Source organism: Podarcis muralis, chromosome 8, assembly GCF_964188315.1.
Source record: "Podarcis muralis chromosome 8, rPodMur119.hap1.1, whole genome shotgun sequence".
NCBI classification, from domain to species: domain Eukaryota; kingdom Metazoa; phylum Chordata; class Lepidosauria; order Squamata; family Lacertidae; genus Podarcis; species Podarcis muralis.
Window position 1 is genome coordinate 66,938,845 of NC_135662.1, and position 17,124 is coordinate 66,955,968.

Here is a 17,124-nt window from a genome sequence, read left to right on the forward strand (position 1 = left end):
AGGATAGAGGGTTCCTGTCTTCCAAGAAATGATGTTAACTCTTTGATCATTTTCCCGCTGAAAACTGCCCAACCTGAATTTGCCTGCAAGTTATCAGAGAGGCCCACAGAATACCAGGGGACCCCATTGAGGGCACCCTTCTTGGCCCCCCAAAGTCCATACCTCCATTAAGGGATTCATCTGAATCTTTCAAATAAAGCCACATTAAACTTCATGGCCACTAAGACCGAATATAGCCACTGTTTGCAGGTACTTTTTAAACATTTGGGGAAAAAGACAACATAGCTTAACAAAGATAAGCAATCCCTATCTTTGTAATAGTAATAGGCTTCAATTTTTAAAAGGCAATTTAATAGGTGAGAACAAAACATAAGAGGTAGAAGAAGCAAAATCATATTGGGAAAGATGTGAGTAAATGGAGTAGTTTTCAGTTGCTTCTTGATGGTAACAAAGAGGGGCATTCAAGGAAAATGTATGGTTAAAATCGTGGCCTAAGATTGTAGTTGGTGAGTGAAGAGGGCAAGGAAGAAGAAGGTAGGAAGGGGTAAATCAATGAAGATACTTGTTATAAATTTATTTTCAACTTATGGAACCACAGAAGCAAGTAAACAATAACAAAAATTCAATAATATACTGAAGGCAGTGTATAGAAAACCTAAACATTTTAAATAATAACACCCAAATTAAAACAACCATATTTCTTTAGATAGAGCAGGGAGAAAGACCTGTTAACATGAAACTAAGCTATAGGAAATAACACACACACCCCCCACACACACTGAGTAGAAATGATTGGGGGCTTCCTGTCCCTTAGAGTTGTGTCTTATATTTTATGCAATAATTTGTAATGGACAGTTATTGACTTACACTTGTGTGCATGAAAGAGTTCGCCTGAGCTCAGGTTGCAAATAGCTATGGCTTAGGAGGCTCTTAGCAGCCTCTGCTCCCCGCTTAAGTCTCTTTTGTTCTTCAAAAAGCCATGTGTCCATGGTTGTTTACACATGAACTGAATCTCTAACAGGAGATTTTCAAGGCTGCATCTTTGCTAATCCAAAAATTGCATGATCCTTTTTACAAGGAAACCAAGTGCTTTGCTTTTTAAGTACCTTTTGGAACCTTTTTCATCTTTATTTTACTGCCAACAAATAGAGAGCTGTTTGCTGTAACTTCTGGAAATTGTGAGTAAAATATTCACCTATTTGTAAAGTTAAGTCTCTGTGATTTATTCTAGCCTAAGTATTTTTGTGGAGATTTTTTCCCCCAAGAGTGGATGAGGGCAGATGTAAATCTAATCAAGTTTCAGTGTTCTTGGAGCAATCACTATTGTGCTAACTCTGCTACCAGAGATTAAGAATGTCTCCCAAACCTCTCTCCAACAAAAAGTACATTCCATAGGTTTCTATACCATAAGAATATAGTCAGATTTTTTATTTTAACAATTTCCACTGTTGTACTATAGAGATCTTGGCAATTGCTAGCATCTATGTCAAAAGTTCCTTTCAGTGAAATGTCTTCATAGTATCTGTTCACATCTTTAGTAGGGATAACTGGATAGAAATTTGAAAATATGTGTTAATAATCTGTGATATTGGCTGACAAATTTCATTCCAGAATAATAATAAAAAAAACCCTGGCCATTTCCAGCACAAATTGGAACTGTTTGGTGATGTGTTGGAAGTAATATGATGAAGTAACAAAGATACTAAGATATTCAACTGGATCAGAATATAAAATGTGAGAGAAAACAAGTGGTATTCTGTGAAGCCTATGTAACCAAAGCAAAATGTCCTGGCCCCAACCAAAATGGTTTTATGATCTACATTTAAATATTTATTAAACGATTTACTGCTTCTTAAAAAAGAATCTCAAAATGGTTTTAACAAAAAATAAACAGAAGCTTATAATGTCGTCGTCCCCCCCCCCTTTTGGACCGTATAAAATAAGTAAAATAGATGCCCCCCCCCCAGTAGCATAATTGAGCTGTTGTTGTTTTTTAAACCATTATATGAACTGCCCAGGAAGTTTTGTTTTTTTAAATGAAGCATGGTAGTTACAGATACAGTTGTACCTTGGATCCTGAACATCTTGGTACTCTGACATTTTAGCTCCCAAACACTGCAAACCCGGAAGTGAGTAGTTCCGGTTTGCAAACGTTCTTTGGAACCCGAACGTCCAACGGAGCTTCTGCAGTTTCTGATTGGCTGCAGGAGCTTCCTGCAGCCATTAGAAGCAACACTTTGGTTTCCGAACGTTTTGGAAGTTGAACAGACTTCCGGCACAGATTCCATTTGACTTCCAAGGTACGGCTGTATTTTAAGTAAGTATTTGGCTGTAATGCTATATCTGAATCAGAATTCACATGGCAAACAAAAAATAATGAATGGATTAGCTATATCTGCTTCCACAAATTCTGTAGTGGAAGAGAAAGATAGAGGATTCTAAATGTTAATGTAAATGCACATTCCACAGAGAATTAAGAAGAATTTCAGATCCATTCCAGGCACCCAGGGCTTTCAATTCATGGGGCCGGATTTGTTAATCCTTCCCAGAAATTGTAAGCAATACACGCAGTTTGCAAACCTGCTTGCTTCACAGGAACTGCCCAGGCGATTAATCTCATAAGCTATCACAATGCCACTCCCTTGTATTACAGTAGTAAAATTATTCCAGTTGTGCAGTACCCATAGTTTTCTGTAAAGAAGACTTGCCATTCTAGCACAGAGAACCCAATTGTATTCAGAGTATGTACAATTCTATTGTGATACATTGTTTTACTTCCTCTTCTTTTTTCTTAAGTATCGCCTGTTGGTATGTGTCTGTTTCTGCACTCCAGGCAACCTCCACTGTTTACAAAAAAAAAGTTCCTCTTTGATGCTTGAGAGTGCTGGTGGTCCAGCTACAGGAGTGCATGGAGGGAGTGGATATCTAGACTAGGGGTGGCCAACACAGTGCGCTCCAGGTGTTTTGAACTTCACTCATGAGCTCCAGTCAACTCTGCCAGGGATGATGGAAGTCACAACACCTGAAAGGCAGCACATTGATGTCTCACTGTGCTAGATCAGTTTTGGTCTTGCTTAAGGTCTGAACACAGCACTAAAACTGCTGTGATCACCCTGGCTGATGATCTTTGTTGCAGGAGTGTAGCCTTGTTGGTTCTCCCTGACCTCGCAGTGGCTTTTGATACAATTGAATGGGTTCAGAGGTTGGGAATTGAGGGAACTGTGCTGTTAAGGCCACTTTTGAAAAGTTGCAATATCACATGGTACCTTGAGAGTTAACCTGTGGGGTTCCTCATGTGTTGCTCTTGTTTGCTATGCTCTTTAAAATATATGTGAAGCTTTTGGCAAATATCAGGGGATTTGGAGTGAGGTGTCAAGCTCTCCCTCCATCTTAACCAGATGAGGTAGTTCAGGTGCTTCACTGTTGCCTGGAAGTGGTAATGAGCGACTGAAACTGAATTGAGACAAGATGTAGACACTGTGTTAGAGGTTCTTGTGTCTGGGAAGTAAAGACAGCTTGTGCTGGATAAGGTTGCACTGCCTTGTAAGGCAAGGTTTACCTAGTTGCATGTTACTCCTTAGTCTATCTATGTCTCTTGAGTCCCAGGAGGCCTGGGTAGCTCTGTGTGTTGGTTTCCAACTTGGGCTGGTTCACCAGCTGCTACTGTTCCTGGACAGGGATATCTTGGCTGCAATGTTCCACAGTTTGGTAACTTCCAGATTGGACAATGTGTTCTATGTGCAGCTGCTCTTGGAGATGGTTCACTCTCCTAAATTGCAGAGAGTCATTGTCAGGCAGTGTAAACAATACTCAGCTAAACAGAATGGTGATCTGATTTATTTGTTAGGCAACTGCTTGAGTTCATAAATAGCAGTGTCATACCTGGGAGAAGAGCTGGAAGGAAATTGGAAGCATGTGCAAATCAGGTAATGCAACTGCCTCATTTGTTGACATAAAAACAGATTTCCACCTAACACGAGTAGGAGGACAAATCCCTGAAACAATACTGTAATACAATGTTTCAGTCAGCACGTGGAATGTCTGGGTGATGTCCACTGGTGCTGACTATTTGTCACCTAGCACAACAAAGTCTTGAAGTGACTTGCAACTGATTAAGAGCCAAAAAAGAGCATAGCATGTAATCAAAACAATATGTTACACATTTCAATAACTCATAAAGAACGCTGTGAAAAAGAACACGAACTTTAGCAGCAAGAGCATTTCCAACAAGTACGCCATCAGCCAACTTATAGGTTGGGAGAAAGTGCCTGGAAGAAAGGTTTTAACTTAGCAGTGACACAATGTTAATGATTGTGCCAAGCAGAGGTGAGAGCATTCCACAGGTGGGGAGATGCAACCCAAAACATGCTTTCCTTTGTACTCCAGATCTCCCTCAGGGCATCCAGAGAAAGTGCTCGCGCAACAGCAGTTCTTTCCCTTGCATGCTCCCAAAATCGGGGACCGGGTGGGGCGGGAAGGGAGAAATGTCTTAGCACAGCACTTAAGAAATCACCACCTGCCTTCTAGAAGCTGTTTGAAGTGTTAGACGTACAGAAACCAATTTCAGATTCTGCCACTCATTTAATTGATAATAGATTCTAGGCTTAAGCTATCTTTGGTTTGAGCAAAAGCATTTACAAATTAGTTCATACACCAAAAATAATGGGAAATTATAAACTTAAAGCACCTGACTAATGGGTCTTTCCTCCTCTCTTGGCTGGGAAAGGGCGTGCCAATTGGAAGGCTGGCAGTCCAAATCCGCATGGCAGGGTGAGCTCCTGTTGGTTTGTCCCAGCTCCTGCCAACCTAGCATTTCGAAAGGACGCCAGCGCAAGTAGATAAATAGGTTACCGCTGCGGTGGTGAAGGTAAACGGCGTTTCCGTGCACTCTGGCACTCATCACAGTCCTCCGTGAGCCAGTAGCGGTTTAGTCATGTTGGCCACATGACCTGGAAAACTGCGGACAAACGCCGGCTCCCTCGGCCTGAAAAGCAAGATGAGTGCTGCACCCCATAGTCACCTTTGACTGGACTTAACCGTCCAGGGGTCCCTTTACTTGCCTGGGAAAGCACTACATCTCAGGTCAGCAGGAAGCTAATCGTTAATAAAATACATGGGACAGGATCCAGCTAAACCATTATGCTAGTGCATGGGTAGGCAACCTAAGGCCAGGGGGCCGGATCGGCCCAATCGCCTTCTCAATCCGGCCCCCGGATGGTCCGGGAATCAGCGTGTTTTTACATGAGTAGAATGTTTTTATTTAAAATATGTCTCTGGGTTATTTGTGGGGCATAGAAATGTGTTCATATTTTTTTTCTTTTTCAAAATATAGTCCAGCCCCCCACAGGGTCTGAGGGACAGTGGACCCGGCCCCCTGCTGAAAAAGTCTGCTGACCCTTGTGCTAGTGCAAGGACTTTTAGCTGTGCAATGGAATCTCCCCACCTTCTCCCCTGGCACCCCTTTAAAATTCACTCCGGAGGGTTGGGGAAACCTTTACCATTTCTTGCTTGTCCCATGTAAGGGCTTGAATTTGCTAGCCGACCTAACTGGAAGAGTCTGCAACCAGAAGGAGGAGGAGTATCAGGAAGAATGGAATAAATTTAATGATTATCTAGTTAAATTTGTTAAGTTAAATTAACGGAAAATAGTTTGCAGATATTTAATTGGCATAGGATTTTATTTATGTTAAGTAATGAATTTATATGTTGAATTCCATAAGGTGAAGATTTAAGGATGTTAATGTTTAAGTTAAATTTCATAAGAATTGGGATTTGGAAAACCGTTAAAAGGACATGCATTAAATTCAACCAAGGGGAAGCGAGGAAGTCACTTAACAAAGTTAATAAGTGTAATTTTCAATAAGGCTATGATTTATGTTTGTTTGTCTTGTGTGTTTGTTTGTTTATAATATTGTGAAAACTAATAAAAATTTTTTGGAAAAAAATGAATTTGCAGCTGAGCTTAAGTAGTACTTTTTAATAAAGGGTGATTACTCAGACAATGTGTTTCATTGGCACTTAACTGATGATTAGTAGGGGGGAAATATTTAAAGAATAGGGGTTTTTAAAAAGTAAGCTATATCCCCCACCCCAAAAAGGACTTAAGATAATGTCCTATATATAGTAATGTGAAAAGACAGGAGGAGTGTGGTTTCTTCATTCCTTCCCCACCCACCCATGGGGGCCATGACCAGCGCTTCTGAGCTCTGCCCTTTCCACTTGGGGGCTAAGGGTGCACTTTGAGGGGTGAGTCCTTGCTTATGAGTAGAAAATCCAAATCCTTGCAAACTGCAAAATTAGGAAGTGCCACTAGGTGGTAACATGTAGCAAGAGAAGGGTTTTGTAGCAATCTAAATAGATTGGGGGGGGGGATGCACAGCTTCAGATTTAACAAGAAAATTGCCACAATCCCTTTCTGCTTAGTAAATTTCTACAGTGAAGCACTAAAAGTGGCTCAATTAGCCTAATTCAATGACACAATATCTGCTTCATTCAAATATTTCTGAGGAGGGGAGGAGGCAAGAAGATCACACTTTCTTTTAAGTCTCACCCCCCCCCCCACACACACTTAATTTTAATACTGTTTTTAGAGGACTATCCTGTACCCAATTGCTTGCAATTAAACTGCACTGTACCCAATTGCTTGCAATTAAATTGCAATTAAACTGCACGCGGGCGGCGCTGTGGGTTAAACAACAGAGCCTAGGGCTTGCCGATTAGAAGGTCGGCGGTTCGAATCCCCATGACATGGTGAGCTCCCGTTGCTCGGTCCCTGCTCCTGCCAACCTAGCAGTTCGAAAGCACGTCAAAGTGCAAGTAGATAAATAGGTACCGCTCTGGTGGGAAGGTAAACGGCGTTTCCATGTGCTGCTCTGGTTCGCCAGAAGCGGCTTAGTCATGCTGGCCACATGACCCGGAAGCTATATGCCGGCTCCCTTGGCCAATAAAGCGAGATGAGCGCCGCAACCCCAGTCAGCCACGACTGGACCTAATGGTCAGGGGTCCCTTTACCTTTACCTAAGCTGCACTAAACTCAGTGGGACATACTGCTGAATGGGAATGCATAGGATTGCATTGTTAATTGCCTATTCACCTTATCTCTCTCTTTCTTACTTTTACACACACACACACACACACACACACACACACACACACCCCTGTAGAATTAAAACATGTCACACTGCCCACACCCAACTTTATGAAGCACATTTCTAACTTCTTGGCACACGCTTCTAAAAATGGTTTGGAGATTGCATAGGTTATCAATGAATTCCCCAAATCTTAAAAACAGTTTGGCAATGAATCTTCGTCCTGATTCTAATTTCAGTGTATGGTCAGGGTTCAGGAAAATGAGGGACAATTTCTCTTTAATAATTTGTTTGGTGTGATTGGTCTGGCAGTTGAATCTTTCTTCAACACTGGTGATTCGGCAGCTCCTCCACTGAGGCTGGAGGCAAGCTGGCTAACTTAAGGGTGTGGGGGTCAGGTACATGGCTTGGCTGTAGGATGGGTTAGAAATCTGATGCAGTTTGCATTCACACTTCCTCCAACCTAATTCATACTTTTCAAGATGGTAAATGAATCAAAATGTAACCAGCCTTTGGAATTTGCACTTTTTAAAATTTTGCAGTGCACTTCACTAGTCAAGTAATGTGTACCAAAAAAATGCATATAGAAAGGTAACTTGTGCATAAGAATGCACATAGGTGAAAACGTATTATATGAAGAGATAATTGCTTTGTAAAAATGTGAATATTAGGCAAATGTGCATGCAAACACATGTCTATTAGGATAAATTTGCTGGTGAATTTTCATTAGGACTTGAACAGAATTGCAACTGATGGGCAAATGGAGAAGTGAACTGAATATTGGAGAAAAAAGAGAAACTGAAATTGACAGATTTGCCCATACTTATTTGGCCCCCACAACTTTGAACCTTTAGCATTCCCTGCTCCATTGCATTAACTTCATTGATGAGAGCACCATAAACAGATAAGTGCAGAAATGGCATAAGTGGCTGATTTCCTCCCTCGGTTTTGTAGGGGTTTCATATTACTTTTCCGGCATAGTGATCAGTATGTTCATTGGTCACCAGCAAGTTAAAAACTGTGAGAATGGCCACTCAGTTTAATTTATTTCAGCTTCCTGACCAACATTGAAATGAACCTTGTCTAGACTCATCAAGAGATCTTAGTTTAAATCAGCCAAGATGCATAAATTCATATGAATGTTTTCAGATGCAAATGTGTCATAGTAGGCAACCTCTTAGAAATATATATTTTTTATTCTCTGTGAGAAAAAAGAGGGAAAATACCACGTTAAGAATGTGCTACCAATTGTAGTTTTATAAGTGTGTGTCTGTTGCTACCCAGTTAATTGGGTGAAAGATTCTTCCCTTGCAGGGAGTTGGACTAGATGATTATCGTGGCCCCTTCCAATTCTACAATTCTATGATTCTAAGTTCCCAACCCTGACTCAGCCCCAATACACCACTGTAACTTGCTCAGCCTAGTGCAGTTGGCTGGGCTGAATCTGGTTGTGCTAAACTGTTTTAAACTGTTTTTATTTTTTGATTTGTTGTACCACCATAAGCGGTGGTTTTTATCTATGTATTTTTATTTTGTTTTGGTTTATTTTGGGTTGGGGCGGGGTGATTGTGGAGTGGGGTGGGGATTGGTTTGTTTCCGTGTAATTGTTTTTGTTTGTTTGCTTTTATATTCTGTAAATGGAGGCGAATATGAGGCTTGGGATTCCTACTGTGGAGGGGCGAGGGAGGTATGGCGGTGGGGGCAGATGTCATAGGCGAAGGGGATCGAGATATGGATATGCTCGTACCCCTTCCAATCTGCGCCCCATCCCGAGAGACGAGGGTAGGGTGAGCAAAGATTACTCACCTCCGTCACTGGTGTTGTGCAATGCCAGGTCTATAGGCAACAAAACCGCCACCCTGCGAGATTTCTTCATCTCGCAGGGGGTCGACCTGGCTTGTGTGACGGAGACCTGGGTGCGCGAAGGGGATACTGTTACTTTACGAGAGATGGCGCCCCCAGGTTTCTCCGTCCTCCACCAGTCGCGGACTGTGGGCCGGGGGGGAGGGGTGGCATTATTAATCCGGGAAGATTGTTCTTTCAGGGCTCTACCATCGCCATCGATCCCCGGCATTGAATGTGTTGGCCTAGTGTGGGGCTCCGAGGTGAGCTTGGCTGTCTGGCTGGTGTACCGGCCACCTAGCGCACCAGCAGCCACCCTGTCAGGCCTGCTGGAGGCGGTGGCCGGCTGGGCCTTGGAGTTCCCTAACCTATTGGTATTGGGGGACTTCAACATCCATGCTGATGCCACTCCCTCCTCACAGGCTCTGGACCTGGTGTCTTCCATGGCGACACTAGGGCTCTCCCAGTTTGTTTCGGGCCCCACACATCAAGCAGGCCACACGCTGGATTTGATCTTTGGCGCTGGTATAGATGTGATCACGTGTCCTTCGATGAAGGTGCCATGGTCTGATCACTACGCTCTGAAAGCCAGGATTGACGTTCCACCCCCACCCTGCTTAGGTGGCGAGCCGATTTGGGCTCGCCCGCAGAGGCTGATGGACCCTGATAGATTCCGTCAAGCCTTGCGGGACCTTTCTCCCCCTGGCGACTCATTGACTGAGCTTGTTGAGGGCTGGAATACCCATCTCCTGGCAGCCATCAATGAGATCGCACCTAAGCGCCCTCTGCGACCCCGCAGAAACCGGGCTCCCTGGTTTACCGAGGAGCTCCGGAAAATGAAGCGGGACCTCAGACGGCTAGAGCGAGTATGGCGGCGTGCCCGTGACGGAGCTTCAAGAACATCTTATAGGGTTTTTATGAAAACCTACGAGATGGCTGTGAAGGCCGCTAAGAAGTCCTACTTCTCGGCCTCCATTGCATCCGCTAGCTCTCGCCCAGCACAATTATTTAGTATAATTCGGTCTTTAACGTCCCTCGAAGGACAGCCAAATTTAAATAACAATTTGACACACAGCTGTGAGGCATTTGCGAGCTTTTTTGCGGAGAAGGTCTTGTTGCTCCGCCATGACCTCCCTGCCAATTTGGATACAATAAAGGAACTGGAGGCCCCTCGACTGTCCTCGGGTCCAGTATTGGACCACTTCGACCGGATATCCCCAGCCGATGTGGACAGACTCCTCCGAGCTGGAAAGCCCACCACCTGTCCTCTTGACCCGTGCCCGTCTTGGCTGATTAGAGCGTGTCCAGACGAGGTGCGGGCTCTCCTGGGGGATATCATCAATTTGTCCCTTGGCACAGGGACATTCCCAGGGGAACTGAAGGAGGCAGTGGTGCGCCCGCTCTTAAAGAAAACATCATTAGATCCTTTAGATCTATCCAATTACCGCCCGGTTTCGAATCTTCCGTTCCTGGGTAAGGTGATTGAGAGAGCGGTTGCTGAACAGCTTGGTGGGTTTCTGGATGAAACATCGGCTCTGGATCCATTCCAGTCCGGCTTCCGCGCTGGTCATGGGACCGAGACGGCTCTGGTTGCCCTAACAGATGATCTTCGTAGACAGCTGGATCGAGGCGGGTCGGGGCTGCTGATTCTTCTAGACTTGTCAGCAGCTTTTGACATGGTCGATCACGAACTTCTGGACCACCGCCTTGCCGACGTGGGGATCCAGGGCACAGTCCTTCAATGGCTGCGCTCGTTTCTCTCTGGTCGGGGACAGAGGGTGGCGCTTGGGGGGGAATTGTCATCGCGCCACTCCTTGGTGTGTGGAGTGCCTCAGGGTGCGATTCTCTCCCCGACGCTTTTTAACATCTTTATGCGCCCCCTCGCCCAGCTTGTCCGGAGTTTTGGGCTGGGCTGCCATCAGTATGCTGATGACACCCAACTCTATCTGCTGATGGATGGCCATCCTGACTCGGCCCCAGACACACTGATGAGATGCTTGGAAGCTGTGGCTGGATGGTTACGTGGGAGCCGGTTGAAGTTAAATCCTTCGAAGACAGAGGTCCTCTGGCTGGGACGGGATGATACGGGAATGAGGGGGCAACTCCCATCTCTTGCGGGGGTGCAATTAGTGCCAGCACCGTCCGTTAAGAGTTTGGGTGTAATCTTCGATACCTCCCTCTCCATGGAGGCGCAGATTGCAGCTATTACAAAGGCGGCATTTTTTCATCTCCGCCAAGCTAAGCAGTTGGCTCCTTACCTCTCTCGCCCTGACCTAGCTACTGTGATCCACGTGACGGTCACCTCCAGACTGGATTATTGTAACTCGCTCTACGTGGGGCTGCCCTTGAGACTGACCCAAAAACTCCAGCGGGTGCAGAATGCCGCAGCGAGACTCCTTACGGGGTCTTCGCTTAGAGATCACATTCATCCGGTGCTATACCAGTTGCACTGGCTCCCGGTGGAGTACAGGATCAGATTTAAGGTGCTGGTTTTAACCTTCAAAGCCCTATACGGCCTAGGGCCCTCGTACCTACGGGACCGCCTCTCCTGGTATGCCCCACAGAGGAACTTACGGTCTTCAAACAAAAACACCTTGAAGGTCCCAGGCCACAGAGAGGTTAGGCTGGCCTCAACTAGAGCCAGGGCCTTTTCGGCTGCGGCTCCAACCTGGTGGAATGCTCTGTCACAAGAGACAAGGGCCCTGCAGGACTTGACATCTTTCCGTAGGGCCTGCAAGACAGAGTTGTTCCGCCAGGCATTTGGTTAGGGCGCAGCCTGACTCCCTCCTTTGGCAACCTTTACAAAACTTTATGGCTGCCATCAATCTTGATTTTAATTAATTTTTATAATGTTTTTATAATGTCGCACTATTTGGTGTTGTTAGCCGCCCTGAGCCCGGCTTCGGCTGGGGAGGGCGGGATATAAATAAAATTTATTATTATTATTATTATTATTATTATTATTATTATTATTAAGGCTGGTTTAAGCCCCCAAAAGGGGCATTCTGGGCGTGGTGTGACCAGACGGGGCCTTAGGCTGAATCCTAAACCCATTCAGCTCTGTTATATGTCCCAACACAGAACAGCATTTTAAAAGCTTGTTTTCTGCGATCCAGGCTTTGGCAGAGTAGCAGTAGCCCCTTCGGATCTGGTGTAACTTTACAACAGCTTAGCTTACACTGGCTTGCTTTATGTCTGCTTATTATTGTGCTTGATGTTGCTCCTTTAATATTTGCACTACTGGAAAAACTGATTTGAAGACAAGTTTCTGAAATGAAGTATCTACATTTTCTTTCTGGATGCAAGTATTATTCCTGTTGCTCCCTTCTCCATCCTAGTTTTTGCCTTGATCAACATATTTTTATATTATCAGCCGTATCCCTGCCCATTTATTTGTTATCATGTTGTATCTTTTAACATGTAAGCCTGAGGGGTAAAACTTCTGATCTTTGTAAGCTACCTTGGGAACATTTGTTTTAGAGTAGGTAGAGCTAATGCACTCATATTCATGGGTACAAGCTATCTCATGTTCCAACAGTGCTTTGGAATCCAATCTATTTTTTTACAAAATCTTTCAATGTCATCTCTCTAGGATAACTGTATTAATGACAGGGATTTTGGTATGCCCTCTTTCTGGCAGTTCTTGAATGAATTGATTTTAACAATTCTGTCAGACAGGGTTAGTTACTTTCCCAATGCTTCTAAGCATATTACTGGAACAAAACTCCAACATTTGATTACAAATGGCTCAAACGTTTGCTTAATGCAGCAAGCTTTTGATATTACAGATTCACAACATACATTTAAAGCACACACATTTAAAACACATGACTTCCCTTAAAGAGTCATGAGAACTGGGGCTCCCCCCCCCCCCCGAGTTATGATTCCCAGCATCCTTAGCAAAGCTGCGTATTTTATTTCACTCATATCTTATTTTTATTAGACTCATACCTACCAGTAAAAGCAAACTTTTGAATTACGTGAAACCTCGTAATAGGCAAAAAATAATAACATTTTTGAGTTTTGTGTAATAGAGAAACTAGAATTTACCATATGCTGTTTCAAGATAAGGCATTCTATTTGTTCGGTTACCAGCAGCATTATTTTAATTTAATTTATTACCTGCCCCTCACTCTAAGGTCACAAGGCAGGTTACAGCTATTTAAAAGCCTACAATAAAAAAATGCAATCACAACAATATTACCTTTTAAAAATAAACATTGGAAGTGGAGGAAAACAAAGGTCAAAATCTGTTGACCCTGTACAGATAGATATACAGTATGCTTGTCAAGTTCTACAAATGTTAGGAATTTTGTTTTATTTTTTCAAAATGAAAGTTTGGAATCAGGATTATGGTTCATCTAGGGTGAAGTTACATTCCAAGTAGGTGAGAGCTCCACAGTTCACCCAGGAACAGCCCCATTCCCCAAGCATCCTGCATACTTATTTCAACCTTCATCAACCTGGTGCCCACCGGATACAGCTGGACTACAGCTGTGCTGCCTTGGGCTGGTGGGAACTGGGAGTCCAGCAATATCTGGAGAGCACAAGGTTGGAGATAACTGCCTTATTGCTTAGCTTGGGGCTTAGCAATGCAGCTGAGCCCATGTGTTACTTTTTGTAAGGTCTTTCAGCTTGCCTTCTAGGTCAAAAGCCCTCAAAAAGGCAACTTCCATAGATGATGCTTCTATCAAAAATAGAGCAAGACAAATGAGGCATCCTGCAGAATAGACCCGAGGAATTGGGGAGCCAGCAATACGTAATGTTGGTGAAGTCCTCAGACCCTCCAAGTGTCCCTATTTTCCAGGGACAGTCCTGGATTTACAGAAGCTCGTCCCAGATTCTGATTTGATCCTGGAATGTCTTGCTTTTCCTTAAGAGGTGTCCCTCTTTTCATCAAAGGTTTGTTGGAGGTTATGGTAGGATGTCCCTGTCTTAAAGGAAATAATTTTGATTAAAGATTTTCACGAATTACAAAAGAACGTGCAATGTCTCTCTTTTTTGTTGTTCAGATTATAAAGCCTTTTGGTTACATTCAATGTAAGACAATATGGTATCCAGAGATGTTTTAGGCCGGGTATGGAGTTATGTGACCCCAGACCAGTCTGAAGGCAGCCCTGTATAGGGGAATTTTTAAATGTTTAATTGTGTTTTTATATATGTTGGAAGCTGCCCAGAGTGACTGGGGCAACCCAGTCAGATGGAAAATAATAATAATAATAATAATAATAATAATAATAATAATAATAATAATAATAATAGGTGCTTTTCTGGGGGGAAATAGGGGAACTCACCATGAAGTTTGTTTTATTTCTTGTGAGCCCAGCTGCACTGCTGCATATAACCTCCACCCCCAAGCAGTGGCTAGATGTAAAATGTGATTAGTAAACTCAAGCAGACAATGATCTGGATTACAAATGGCCACAACTTTATTGATTAAAGATATAGGTGGATTTCTGGCTCAGAAATCTGTTTCAGACCCACCAGAAAATAATAATAATTAATTAGTTTTAACGTTCCTACTAAAAAAAACCTAATAATAATAATAGAAGAATACGGTGTCCCTATTTTCATTGGAGAAATGTTGGAGTGTGTCAAGTCCTGAGAACTGAGGTGTTTTTAGAACGAGCGTTTTGCATGTGGTAAAAAAAAAAAATGAATGCATGATGCGCACAGACCAGGCAAAAAGAAGCCAAAATAAACTCTTAAAAGGCAGAAAGCGGGTAAAGGAGGCCACACAGCCGTCTCTCAACCTGCCCCTGACGCCGGATGTGGAAGGGGACGGGACTTTTGAGCCGCTTCCCTTCACCATCGCGCCAAGAGCCCTCGAGTGGCGCCTTCGAGAGAAGGCGGGAATAAATCATCGTCAGGATGCAGAGCGCGGAAATTGCTCCACAAGCTCGCGTGGAGCCGCCCAAGTTGCAAGTCGGGGGTGGGGTGGGGGCAGCCTAGGGATATCGATGGGATTTTGCCGCCAAAAGTGTAAGCCCCCCCCCCCTTTTCTTTTTTATTTTAAATACCCACACACGCCGCGACTTATAAGCCTCCCTCAGACACGCTCTCTCAGATACGCATCAGCCGGGCAAGGAATGGCCTGGTGGTCCCTTCAATTTTGACCTCCTAAGAGGGAAATTTTTTATTTTTTTTAAAAAAACCCAGTTCTCAATTCTACATGGGGGTGTGCCCGAAGGCTCTTGGCGGGAAACGGGCGAAAACCCCCGGGCAAGTTGCCTGCTCGCCCCCCGTGGCATGAGACCTTGCAGGATGAAACTGTAGGTGACGCGGTTGCTTTTAAAATCGGCCCTGCTTCTGCCTCGAAGCAGCATTTTCTCGGGCCGTGGGTGGACTAAAAAAACCGTCCCTCTTTTTTATGCACAAATTCCCCTAAACCAAGGCAGAAGGGAGAAATCCAGTTTCACGTTCTCCCCCCCCCCCCCCAAAGAATGAGGGGAGGAAAAGGGTACGCCATCCTGTTTCCCTTCTGCTCGTGGGTCAGCGGTTTCCACAACGCTGAATTTTATATTATTATTTTTGTTCAGTTCCACCTCATGCATGGGCTTTCTGGGTGGCTCCCTATCCTTTTGCTGCCTCAGTTTCCCCATCTGTAAACGAGTTTTATTGCAATGCGCTCCCTCCCCTTAAGTAGGGGGGGGGAGTGCTTAGAAGCCCTCTTTCTCTCACAAAATGGCTCTTAACGGCGCCTTAAGGGCACGGGACGAGCGGCTGAATAACCTAAAATTTAAAAAGAAGCCCATGAAAACAAAAGAAGAAAAATGAATGGCGGGGAAGGAGGAAAGAAAGGAAAACCTCCAGAGAGTGCGCGCGGGGAAAAGCAGGTTTGCCGCCTTTCCCCCCACCGTGGACCACCCACCCTCAGACCCCCCGAAATGCGGGTGCAAAAGCAAGACGCAAGTCGGAGGAGGCGAGCGAGTGCAAACACAAGGAGAAAAAATGGGTTTGTTTGTTTCTTCTCTCTCTCTCTCTCTGTGTCTCTCTCTCTCTCTCCCCCCCCCCCCCTTTTCTTGAATGAACGGCGAGGTGGGGCCAGAGGGAAGCCGCCCCATTTGCTGAGCCCCGGAGCGTGAGAGCGGCTCGCCTCGACTCTCCGCCCCCTTGGGCTTCTGCATCGAGTGCGCTTCCCCTGCCCCCGGGACCTCCCCAACAGCCGCCGGAGCGCCGAGCCGAACGCAGCTCAGCCAGCGCATCCAATCTGCAGCCCGGGCTGGAGAAGGAGGAGGCGCCTCGTGACTGGGAAGCATTGCGCGGCTGCCCGGGGTAGCAAGGGCAGTGGGGGGTGGGGTGGGGGGTGGCGGCCAGGACCAATTAATACCTCTGAGACACGCCCCTTTGCCTCCTGGGATCTCTTCCTCTCCCTATATATTACACACACGCGCGCAACACAAAAAAAACCTGTGCTGTTTTTTTTTAATGGTGTGGGGTACTGTATTTTCCTCTCCCCATCCGGAGTTTAGCAGTAGAAAAGGTGGTTCATTCCAGATTTGCGCGCGCGTGTGTGGCATCTAAGTGGAGGGAGATCCGCGTCTGAATGAAACATTTTTTTTTAAAGAAATCTAAACAGCAGGGATTTAAACATGAGGTTTTTTTTATGATGCTTTTCAGAAATTTCCTCGTTTTCGTCCTGGGGCTTTTCCTGAAGTTCAGCGGCAGGGATTGCTGAGACTTGGGGCATAGCTTTGGAAATGTCATTCAAACGGGAGCCTTGTGAGTCTTTCTGGAAATCATAGCAACTCAACGGTATCTGAAGATCTTCCACACTCTTCCCTTATTCTTTTTCTTCCCCCCCCCCCCACCCCACTTTTTGGGGGGAATCATCAAAGAAACCACTGCATTTCATTTTTGTAGAGGACCTGAGACTGTTTGGATTTATTTATTTATTTTCCCTGCAAGGAAACTTGACAGAAAAGTAGATTTATTTCAAGTAAGTGTTTTGTGTTTGGTTTTTTTTCCACAGGCAATTTGCTTTGGGTAACTTTATTTCATTTCGTGGTGGTTGGTTCCCTTTAAGCACTGGTTGAGGGTCTTTAGTTGAATGTGCTTTGCATGAATTTGCATTAGAGGTTGCTCTGCTTTAGTAAATCACATATTGGATGTCAGGAGGTTTATTTTGTTTGTTTGGAATGTGTGCCCAGCAGTCTCCTTCATTCATGTCCTAGTCTATAGCAGCATGTAGGAG

At 44.6% G+C, this 17,124-nt stretch overlaps 1 protein-coding gene across 5 annotated transcripts in view; it reads left to right on the top strand.

Moving 5' to 3' along the window:
* The first annotated feature begins 15,384 nt into the window (after positions 1-15,384).
* Positions 15,385-17,124, top strand: part of BCL2 (BCL2 apoptosis regulator) — a 136,004-nt gene continuing 134,264 nt past the window's right edge. The window contains exons 1-2 of one of the 5 annotated variants that reach the window (XM_077933326.1): positions 15,385-15,885; positions 16,551-16,869. The gene's annotated coding sequence lies outside the window, so the exon portion shown is untranslated. The other 4 variants (XM_077933325.1, XM_077933327.1, XM_077933324.1 and 1 more) reach the window with 4 other exon arrangements.